This window comes from Diabrotica undecimpunctata, chromosome 5, assembly GCF_040954645.1.
Source record: "Diabrotica undecimpunctata isolate CICGRU chromosome 5, icDiaUnde3, whole genome shotgun sequence".
In the NCBI taxonomy this organism is placed as follows: Eukaryota; Metazoa; Arthropoda; class Insecta; order Coleoptera; family Chrysomelidae; genus Diabrotica; species Diabrotica undecimpunctata.
In genome coordinates, this window is record NC_092807.1 from 63276178 (window position 1) to 63289085 (window position 12908).

Here is a 12908-nt window from a genome sequence, read left to right on the forward strand (position 1 = left end):
GAAGAAGTGACTTGATGTCTTTTATTTTTTCCTCTGAAAGTTTTATAGGCTGTTGGTATTTAGGAGACAAAACTGCGGCAGATAAATCAAACAAATGGCGTTGATATTCTCCTACTTTTCCTTTCTGCAAAACAACTTGTTCGGACAAAACATTTTGGTACGTTGGTTGTATGGAAAACCCTTGTTTGAACAACTTGGAGTAAAGAAATACTTTACCATCTTTAAAACTAGCAGTTGATTTTCTTTTTGTAATTAACTTCTGAAGAGCAGTGAAATCAAAAAACATTGATGATGTCATTTTTACTACTTTGAATGGTCTGACCTTCCTTGATGAACGAATCAAGTCAATATAGTGGTCTTCAGAATAAACATCAATATTTCGAAGCCTTAACTCAATGTGACCAAAATCCCTGTCACAAGGTAAATATGAATGTCCAGGAATCATAAAGTAATGTTCTATGAAATCAAACTTTAATTCATGAATTTTTTTTAAACAAGCTAAAACAATGTTCATATTTTTGTTCTGGTTGCCACAATTGTCACTAAATAGCACAACTTTTTTGACTTGATGATCCATAGAATCAAAGTAATGGGACAAGCAGCTTGCTATTTCACATGAACCACGACCTCCAGTACTTTCATTCCACATGTACATAACACATTTTCCAGATTTAACATCATGGACTGCAAAATTGTAGGTCCAAAGCTTCCTTTTGTAATACTGTACAGATGTCGTCAGTTTAGGGGTAGGGAGAGTTTGCTGCAGATCTATACAAATTGCTGAAACTGAGTCTTCATTATTACTTTTATAACTTTTAAGTATTTTTTGAACTGCTTTGGCTCGTCTTAAATGAAGTTCCTTGGCAACTTGTAATTGGTTACGTTGTAAATCATCACAATTTAAAAGTTCCATATCTGTTTTGTCACAAAAATTACAAGTATCCGACTTAGGAGGGTTGAAACCAATATTGAATTTTTTATTAAATGTGTCACGATAGAACCGTGAGCTGACATGTTCAATTAAAGGGTGATTTTCTGTCATCCACTCACAGTACAGGTCATACAACTTGTTTATGTTTAAGTCTGTGGAAAGGTACTTTCGGTAAGGGCTTTTTGCTCTGCTGTAATGGCTTGAACATTTGGGTAAACTATTTACATGTAACATTACAGTTTCTTTCATTTCTACACTTACTTTGTTAACTGGATTTTTATTTCCTCTTCTGTCCAATTCTACAGTGCCACTTGTGGATACTTTATTCAAAACAGTTCGAACCCTCTTTTCAGTGACACCATGAATCGCATAGAATGCTTTTCTGCAGATTTTAAATTCATTGCTTTCAAAAAGTACACTGTACTCAATACTACATAACTTTCGACTAGGTCGATTTTTAATGCGACAACGGTTGACAGAAACAGATTTCACTCTTTTAGATAAGTAAGTGTTTTGTAGGTTATACTCAGATAATTCCCAAAAGTTTTTAAAAATTATACTAATTTTCTCCAAACCTACTTTCTCAAAACATCCACAGGAACAGGGACTTCCCACAGTCCGCTTAGGCACAAGTTTTCTGTTTTTAATGGTGCTGTATTCTTCACCTGAGTTTCTTTTAACTTTATTCACATTCTTTTGCCACGTGTCTTCAGTTTTCGACCTTTTTCTAGTGTAGCCTTTGTTTTGGTCTTCTGTAAACTCGCTTTCTGACATTGTAGCAGTAAAATTTTAACTTTATTAGTAAAGTAACTCAAACTATTCAAACTAATCAAAATAAAAACTACTTGTTTTGACAAGCAAAACGACACTGTAGCTTAAAACGGTAAAAATAAGACGGAAATCACGGAAATTTTATTCGGAAATTTGGCAAGACAGAAGTGGGAGGGCTAGCTGTGTACCGACGTAGCGGTGGCGTATTCGCCGTTGTTCCACGGAACATTTACCATACTTTTTAAGATTCATACAGTTTGCTTCCGTTAAGTCAACCTATTATAGTTCTGAATAGAAAGGACGAATAAACCATGTTATGGTGGTACATTGTTCGAATAATGATCAGGCTATCCATTGCATTAAAAAAAAACTGTAACTGGCGTATTCGCCCTTTTTCCTCGGAGCGCCTCAAATAATGATTGACAAACTTTTCTGTAGAGTTGCTAATTTACGAGATACAGCGCTAAAATCCTTTGCCTCTCTTTTTCCAAGATGACGGCCGAGGAACAAGGGTTGTGACTCCACAAACTTGAACTTAAGTTTATACTGACAACCCACACACATCAAAAAAATTAAATTGCGTCCTTTCAAAAATGTAATCTCGATATAACTTTTCAATTGATTAAAAAATAAATAGCTTATTCTACACGAGTATATAAATAGAAATACGTGTTGTTTTATGAAAATTTCAGTGTGGGTCATTTCTGTGAAACAAAATATCTTCGTTTATTATATTTAATTTACACACAGTATACCAATACATTTTTCAACACATAAAAATTAACGATAACATCACCAGATGAACGCAAAAAGCTTACTCTGCAATTTGAGCCAGATAAAATGATTCAATAGTTGAACAACAGTGTTGCCACCTAAGTCGAGTCTATAATATGGCAATATGGTTTAACACATGAGTGATATACACATTCAGTATACTCATAAAAGCGCCCTCCACGGCAAATGGCTGAATTAAAAGCGACATTACGGACTCATTTTGTTTTAAGATTTGCAGCTATTCTATAAAACCCACAATTTTTGTAATAGATTTGTCCAGTAGGTAGAGGTCTCTAGTTTCTAATTCAACAAAACTTGGGTAGAAAATAACAATCAGTTAAAAGAAATACATGAAAAACATTACGGACTCCGTATATTGAGTCCATAAATCGTCCGTTATGTATGGTCAAAGCCTTAATGCAGAGTCCGCAATGTTAGGAGGAGTCTTAATAATTGTATAAACAATACTAATTTTAACCAGACCCAAGACAATGCACCTTACCAATGCAATGATATAACCAAACTTTAAAGCATGAGGAAGAATTTAATTAAATAAGTGAGAATCATAATTAAAGGACCCTTAAGCTAGTGGGGACAAATAAGCGGAATCCATTTTAATCTACGTAAAATTTGTTCACCCATTTTTCACTAATTTATTTATTATATACATATATATATATATATATATATATATATATATATATATATATATATATATATATATATATATATATATATAATACCACTTATACTTATTTTAGCAATTTATACTTTCAGTTACAAGAAGAGTACAGTAAAATTGTAAAAATAGATATTTTATCACCTTAAATATTAAGCCAACAGAATTATTGATTTCTCATAAGGAGTAGTTGAGGGGTGAATAATTACTAGTGTGGTAATAAATTCATAAAAACCTAGCAGAGCACTGTGGTATATCATAAATATTATTTTTGGAATTCTACTAGTTTTAACCGTAAGCCCGCAAAATCGCTCCCCTTAAGGGTGGTTTTGGGATGAAAAATTATTAGGGTGGTAATAAATTAGTGAAAAATGGGTAAAAAAAATATGCCATCGGCAAAAAGTTTTTTTTCTGAATTCTGCTAGCTTGAACCTTAAGCCAGCAGAATCGCTCTTATTAATAACCTACTATGATTTTTTTGATGGGAATACCCGTCACAAAAATCATAGTATGTTATTCGTCTTTAAAAAGGCAACCAGATGCAATGACGACAGTAAAATTCTCTTGTTAGTGATTCCATAGTAAATCATAAGGAAAAACCAGGAAGAAAACCTCATAATACTATCCCGACATGGTAAGTATTTGGTGTTACATTTAGTTTACTCTCAATAAACACCAAACTCTAATTCTAGATGTATCTTCTTCTTCTTGTAGTGCCTATCCGTTTCAAATGTTGGCGACCATCACGGCAATCTGTATTTTGCAAACTGTTGCTCTAAAAAGATTTGTGGTTGTTCTGTTGAACCACATACGTATATTTTTCAGCCAGGAAATCCTTCGCCCTCCTGGTCCTCTTTTTTCTTTAACTTTTCCTTGTAGAATTTATTGCATCAACCCATATCTTTCGCTGTTCCTCATTTATTTGTATGTTATTTAAAAAGATAAATGATGTATTCTCGATATGTTATTGACTTACTAATGATGGTATTTTTTTTATTGAGTGGCTCTTTTAATATGGGTAACTAGATCCCATTGCATTCTGCCGAGAAATTTGGTACGCAATTGGTCTCATTTAGCGTAATTAGAGCCGCTTCTTTGATTTTTCTCTTTTTACCATCTGTTTTTTTTTTTTCGAGTGTCGAGTGACGCACTGAGGATTAGGCAGATTAAGACCTCAGTGCCGCTTGACGGTTTTTGTATTTTTACAGAACACGGTAGGTAGATTGAGACCCGAACTCGAACGGAACCGTATCCCTCTTGATAATGGCTCCAAAATGGGTGCCGAAACGTGGAGTATTAAATTTTAGATAGCCATTTAATCTCTTTAAATATCCATACTCAAATACCTTTGAAAATATACTGGGAATTGTTAAAGGTCTATAATTGCTGACCAGTTTTGGATCTCCTTTTTTAAAAATGGGAACTACTTTGCCTCTCTTTAAGTAATTAGGAAAATCCCCATTGCAAAAAGACAAATTGGTGAGATAAGTTAAAGGATTGATTATAAAAGTAAAAACCTTTTTCACCAAAAATGCAGGTATCTCGTCAAAACCACTAGAGGATTTGTTTTTAAGTTTACTATGCAGGAGTTCGATCAGTTCCTGCCCAGTAAATGGGTACAACTGAAAGAAATTTTTATGATCTGTAATAATTGACTGACTGTCTTTGTCTACTGTATTACATGGAATTTTCGACACGATATCAATGGGTGCATTTTTAAAAAATGTATTAAAAGCTACTATATACTTTCCCAGACACTTGCTATCGTTAAAAAGCTTGACTGTATCAAGACTCCTTTGTAAGTATTAAATTGTAAATTTTAAGTATTTTCGTTGATTGAATAGGGTTACTCAATCAACGGTATTTTGACTAGACTAGACCCAGAATGATTTTTAATAATTATAATTATCCTGTCTATCGTATTTGTTGGATTTGCTTCAGAGTTTTTAGATATTAAAACAGGAAAATGATTCATATCATAAAGATAGTCATCTATCTTTCATGTGAGCTTAGGAAAAATTCTTGGATAGTAACATTTAAATGAATTTTAGAATTATTAATTATCACACATGTATCGGCAATATTTAGTACACTTTCGTTAGTTTTTCCTCGGTCGCGGGTTCTTCAGAGCTTCAAATTATATTATTGTGGACATTGAAATCTGCAACAAAGAAGGTGAAGGAAATTGGTTGGTATAGGAGGTCAACCAGTTCGTGCGCAGTTAAGCTATAATTTGGAGGAATATAAACTGCGAGGCATAAGTTAGGGATATGGCTTAATATTAAATAAATTTTAATACAACAATTATACAACTGTATACATCAATTAAGTCACTTATCCACATCAACAAAAAACACTACTTGTTATTATTTTTTTTTATATTCAAAGAAATAATTAAATTAAATTATAAGTTTGTAGCTTATTACCTCATGAAACGAAGCCGAAACATCACTTAAAGGATCGAAAAATTACTGGGTGCTATTTTTTAACTCGAACATCTGGGGAAGTCAATAGAAAAGACGTATTATTCCATGGTTATCAAAACTTTCACTGAGTCATGACATTTAAGCAAAGAAAAACGACTTTTTTTTTTTTTTTTTTTATTCATTTCAATATTGTAAAAAAAACTAGGTATTCTAGATAAAGACGTTCAACAAACGACTTTCTTGAAAATACTTGCTCTTTAAAATGAGATTTTCTAAATTAAAAAATGTTTATAAACAAAAAAGTTATTGCAAATTCAACCCAAAAGTAAAACATGTTTTTCAATTGTTAAAATAAACAATAAAAACATTTAAAACACATTTCATAATGTGAGTTTTTATGTAGTTTCTAAATTTTCGAAAGATGGGTACAATCGGTCAAGTAATTTTTAAACAATTATATTTGTTTATCCCATTTGAGAGAACAAAGGTCATTTTAAAATGACTGTACTGGTGCTTTGTCAATACTTAGAATTTTTTTTTTGGTCTGATTCTCTTTATAAGGTCTCAAATGTTTTTTAAAAATTATAATAATTTTTAATTGTTTACTTACAAATAATTAATTACTATTTAAATGGGAATAAGCCACAATTAAAGGTTAAAATACGTTTATTGACGTTTCAATTTCCACTTCGGAAATCGTTCTCAAAATACAAACATTAGTAAATTAAACAAAATTTGTTTAATTTACTAATGTTTGTATTTTGAGAACGATTTCAGTCGAAGCGATACATTGATATCGGGTAGACGTGTTTATTGATAAAGTCATTAAGCTCCCAGTTTTTGTGACAATTAGAATACTTTAATTTCGTCGTGTTTAAAAATATTTACATATTATAGTAAAATAGTGATAAAAAAGTGAAAATATTCTCCCCTGATGGGGGAGAATACCAATAAGACGCCAATGCGCGAACTAAATACTTCTGAAGTTGTTAGTGTTAGTGAACAAGATATGGATACAGGAATTAATACCACCGTTTCTCCTGCTACAAGGGAAGTAAAACTTTTTAATATTTATTCTAGTAATTACGATTTTCAAAATTGTTGTGTATATATTGAAAAGACCAATGATCAGAATATAGGTCGATTGCACCCTATGGTTGTGGGTGATATTTTACATCAAAAATTAAAGATCAACAATATTAAGGAAATTAAAAGTATAGGAAGAAACCGTGTTAAAGTAATCCTCAAATCTATTTTGGATGCAAATAAATTAGTCACTAATAGTCATTTAAAAGACGATAATTTAAAGGCGTATATTCCCAATCACCCCTTAGAAATCAAAGGGCTGATACGTGATGTCGATACCAAATATAACATTGAATATTTGAAAAAATATATGACCTCTAGTTCACAAATTATTGATATTAAAAGAATGCACAGGAAAATAGAAAAGGATGGAAATACAGAATATGTACCTAGACGTAATGTTATAATTACATTTGAAGGCAATTGTTTACCAAACTATGTTGTAATTAATTATGTATATTTTCAAGTTGAAAAATTGTTAGGTAAAGTTACACAATGTTATAAATGCCTCAAATTTTGACACATTTCTAGACAATGTAAAGGTACACAGGAATACTGCATACGATGTGGAGAAACTAAAACTGATACACATACATGTGATGAAAAAAAAATGTATTGCATACACTGTAAAAGTGATAAGCATATATCGATTTCTAAAAATTGTCCTTTTTTCGAACATCAACAAAAAAAATAAAAAATATCATGATTGAACATAAAATTTCATATTTGGAGGCCAAAAATTTAAACGATTCTTCTTTTTCTGGTCTTATTTGTAATAACAGATTTGAAATATTGTCAAATTCAGATAGAGAATTTCCAAAATTAACTAACACATCTGAAGTTAATAAACCTGCTTATTCCAACCTATTGAGGCCTCATTTACAGAAAACCAAAAATATTAGTCAACCAAGTTGTAGTAAATCAAGCACTGATTATAGAGAAAATAAAAAAAGAAAAGTATCATCTCCAACTTCCGAATATCCTACATCTCCTCACATCCCTTTCAGATTTGGACCATCTCAACCTTTACCACCCTTAAACAAGGAAAGTTTTTCAACTGTAGACAATGATAAAAATAAATTAGTAGATTCTTTAGTAATTCTTTTCTCAGATTTTATTCAAAATATTAATTGTTTAGAACAGGCAAAATCACTTGATATTAATATGTTAGCCAAAGGTATTAATAATGTTCTAGATAATATTTTTAAAAAATAACTAATCTAATTACTTTCAAAGCTAAACTAAAAATAATACAATGGAATGCTCGATCAGCTGTTGCTAACAAAAACAGCCTTCTCAACTTTTTAATAACCGAAGATATTGATATAGCTTTAATAAGTGAAACCTGGTTTAAACGGGATGTTGTTTATAGTTATAGAGGTTATAATGTAATTCGCGAAGATCGGGATGACGGCTATTCCGGAGTTGCTATTTTAATTAAAACTGGTATTCCCTTTGAAAACATAAAAATTAAAAAAAATTATAATAAAGAATTGCTTGCTTGTGGTATTAAAATCAACTATAACAAAAGTCATTTAACTTTACTCTCTGTATATAGGTGTCCGAAAGCTAAAACTAACACCGAAGATTGGGATAAGTTATTTTCTCAATTAAAACACCCTTGTATCATTGGAGGAGATATGAACGCACATAATTCTCTGTGGGGCTCATCTAAAAATGATAAAACAGGCCATCAAATTGTGGAGACAATTCAGAATCTAGATTATGTGGTAATGAATAATGGACAACCAACTTGCCAAACGAGACCAGGAAACACAGATTCCATGATTGATGTCACATTTTGCTCACCTTCTCTCTTTGATAAAATTTCGTGGTCTGTAGATACTGATACTTTGGGATCAAATCACTTCGTTATAAGGGTTGTAATCGATATCTTGGGAACTGATGCGAATATCATTTATCCCAGCAGTAAGTGGAACATTAAAAAAGCCAATTGGTCATTATACTCTCAGTTTATTGAAACCTTATTAACTAACAACCCTCACGCCTACTCAGACACGCAAGAAAAATATAATTTCCTTATTGACTGTATTAATGAAGCTTCTAAACAATCAATTTGTCAATATAAATCATTTAAATGTAAACGTACTCCCGCTCCGTGGTGGGATTCGGAATGTGATGAATCCGTTTCGGAAAGAAAGAAAGCATTAGTAAACTACAAAAAAAATCCTTCTCTTGAAAATTTTTGTAAATGCAAAGAAGTGAATGCTCGTGTCAAAAAATTCCTGAAATTGAAGGCCAAACAAAGTTGGGTTGAATGGTGTTCAAAATTAAATAAACAAACTTCATCTAGTCTTATTTGGAACCAAGCAAGGAAAATGAACAGGAAAAAAGTTAACTTTTCACTGCCTCTAAATAACACATGGGTAGACGACTTTTTTGAGAAAATAGCTCCACCTTACGTAAATAACCAGATAGATGTAATACTATCTGAAACTCTCTCATCTGATCAGAATCATTTTCTCTTAACACCTTTTTCAAGAGCTGAATTAGAGTTTGCCCTTGATAATCGCGTCAGTACCTCACCAGGATATGATGCAGTCAAATATCCTATGATACAAAATTTGCCAGATAACGCAAAAGAATTACTTTTGAATATATTTAACCAGATAATTATTGAGGGTAAAGGCATAATCGATTTTAAGCGTATTATAGTTGTCCCTATTCCCAAACCGGGAAAAAACCCTAAATTAGCTGAAGCTTACCGACCTATATCATTATTATTATGTATATTGAAGACTCTTGAACGGATGATTAAAATTAGGTTAGATTGGTGGCTAAGGGATCAAAGTCCCTTACCCGCTAACCAACATGGCTTTAAGAAAGGTTATGGAACCTTAGATTCCTTAACAACACTTGTTGTAGACATTCAGAATAGTTTTTCCAGGAACAGGTATGTACCTGCTTTATTTTTAGACATCGAAGGTGCTTACGACTCGGTATCTCTTACAATTCTCCAAGAAAAAATGATTAAATTTTTTCATATTCCAGCGCAGTTTGCTTCTAACGTTGTGAACTTGTACACAAATAGGATAATTTATTTAAAAGACAATCATACTCTTATAGGACCTAGACTTAATAACAAAGGATTACCTCAGGGCTCCGTTTTGAGTCCTATTTTGTTTAACATTTACACAGCAGATCTACACAACATCACTATTACTAATATTGCATTTAATATTGTACAATATGCTGATGATTTCTGTTTGTATACAGAACACAAAAAATATCAGCAATCCATTGAAAACCCGAATGAAGTGTACGGATTCCATAAAAAATGGTTTATAGAAAATGGTTTCGAATTATCCTGCATTAAATCACAAGTTTGTTTATTTACCAGACATAACTTTCCTAATGCTAGTACAATAAATTTAGGTGGGCACCAATTTTCCCTTAAAAACACAATTAAATATCTGGGAATGATACTCGACCAGAAATTGACCTGGAAGTTACATATTGATGACATGTTGAACAGATGCAATAAGGGATTAAACTTTCTTAAATCAATTAATAAAACTTGGTGGGGATCGGATGTTGAAGTAAGTTTATTATTTTACAAAGCTTACATACGATCTATTTTGGATTACGGAAGTGTTTTGTATGGATCAGCAAGTAATGTACTACTAAACAAAATCAACGTTTTACAGAACTCAGCCTTACGAATATGTTTAGGAGCCATGAGATCCACTCCAGTACAAGCTTTATATTTGGAAGCCTTAGAACCTCCTTTAAATATAAGACGAAGGTTTTTGTCCAAAAAATATTTAATGAAAGTATACTTACTGAACTCATCTCTATACGAAAAGATAGTCACTTTGAATTGCCATGACCTGACAAATAAATATTGGCAAAAAAAGAAATCTCCCTTACTTTGCGAAGCGTATAATCAAAATATAGCACTTTTAAAAAATATAGATAGAACGAACTATATATTCAAAAATTACTCTTCTTTCTTTTTACATACAGATATTATTGTACCAAATTATAGTGAAAATATATATTTAAATAAAAATATTGTTCTATCTTTAACAAGCAAATACAAAGAGGCAATAACTCTATATACAGATGCGTCTAAATCTCCAGATGGAACCGGATGCGCTTTTTTTTATACCATCGGAACATATAGAAAAGAAATTCAAACTGAACCCGGAAACTTCGATTTATACAGCAGAGGCTATTGCAATATATGAAGCTTTATTATATGTAGCTGAAGTTGAGTTTGCCCATATTCTAATTCTGTCGGACTCCTTAGCAGTGTTAAAATCCATTGGTAAATATGGACCACCTAACTTACAAGACTGCCCATACATTTGTAGAATTAAACATATTATTCAAACTCTTTTAACTAAAGGAATCAATGTACATTTTCTCGGGATTAAAGCACATGCAGGATTTGAACATAATGAATATGTCGACTTATTAGCCAAAGAAAGCATTTTATCCGATACTGGTATTCTACATAAAGTAACGCTTTCTGACAGTATTGTTTCTTGCAAGTTAACATTGCTTCGAGAGTGGAGCTACCAGTGGAAGGAATACTCTTTTGTGAACCAAAATAGATACTCGATAATTCAGCCAGATATTCCCAAATTTCCTTGGTACAAGTCTTTTAGAGCTTCCAGGAGGCACATAACCTCCATTATTAGAATACGTTTCGGACACGCATGTTATCCAAAGCACTTATTTAAAATAAAGGTTTTGGATGATGACAAATGTGAGCATTGTGGAGAGGAAAGTGATTTAGATCATATATTTTTTGGTTGTTCTAAAAACAGAGTGTACTCATCCAAACTTATAAATGATTTATTAAAATATAAAATAGCAGCTCCTTGGAATATACTATATTTATTTTCACTTGGCTCTGTAGATATTTACAACTCCTTAATTCAATTTTTAAAAGACAGCAAATTATCATTATAATTCTCTAAAAATTATTTAGTTAATCTTGTTACCTTTGTTTTAAACCATTTGTATAACTTCCTCCTCTCCGTGACCTAGTGTTGTTGTGTCTTATATAAATATATGCCTTGATGGGTCCCTAGGCGAGAAGAGTGTGTCCCTGTTCTCCTAATATCGATGTAATAGTCTTTTATTTTGATAGGGCATTTAAAAGTTGTAGGTAAATAATTATAATGATGACTGTCTTAGTCCTTTTGTGTCTGGCTGTATGACGATAAGTCTAAGCCAAAAAAAAAAAAAAAAAAAAAAAAAAAAGAGAACGATTTCCGAAGTAGAAATTGAAACGTCAATAAACGTATTTTAACCTTTAATTGTGGCTTATTCCCATTTAAATGGTAATTAATTTAAAATGCCACAAGAAAATAGCTTCAGAACAATATTACAAGTTTACTTATTATATTACTTTAAAAGTCTTCTGTGGTCAGATTTGAAATTCATCTGAAGTTCAAATTTCAGCAGCAACATCTACAATTAATTTTGGAGGTGTATAAGTATATGATAAATCTCATCACAGTTCCATTAAATTAATAAAATGAGGATTTTTAGGAGATGGATATTTCCCAACCTGAGGTCCCAGTAATTTCAGTTTAACAGTTTAACTCACTGCATCTGATGTTTTAGACTGAAAGGACTGTTTAAGTATATTTGGTGACCAAGAGAACAAACATCTACCGTGAGTTACATCTACTATCAGCACGAAAATTCTCAGACATATTTTACCTTGAGGCACCAAGTTAAGCACCAAAAAATAAATTTAAATTAATTCTTAATTACCAAAGGGTCACTATGACATTATTTTGAACATAATGGGTCGTATATTAAGGTGGACGTTTGACCTAACATTTTTAAAGCCAGATGTGGTAGAGTAATGTTTGGCATTAGATTTCAATAATTTGGAAATTAAAACTTTTTTGGTTACCTTACAGACATTATTATAGGTTATGTTTATGTGTTTTCCAAATTCCACAAAAAATATTGGCTTCTACCTAAACCACCATCACACGAATACAAATTCCGATTTCAATAAAAGTATATTTTCCATCCGATATATTCAAATTTGTCCAAGTTTTCGAAGAATTTCAGAATCAAACCTATATGAGAATGAATGGTTATAGATTACTAAAATTAAAGTAAACGTTATAAAGAACGATTTAAGATTCTTTTCAAAAAATTTAAAACTATATAAAGCAGGCGACATTGAGATATTCCAATTTGTTCCGTTAGCATCCTATCATTATAGTATTATTTGTTGAAGTATTTT

At 31.6% G+C, this 12908-nt stretch overlaps 1 protein-coding gene across 4 annotated transcripts in view; it reads left to right on the forward strand.

Annotated features, from left to right (window-relative positions):
• LOC140441352 (rifampicin phosphotransferase-like) overlaps window positions 1–12908 on the forward strand; it is a 112644-nt gene that overhangs the window by 49455 nt on the left and 50281 nt on the right. The window lies entirely within an intron of this gene.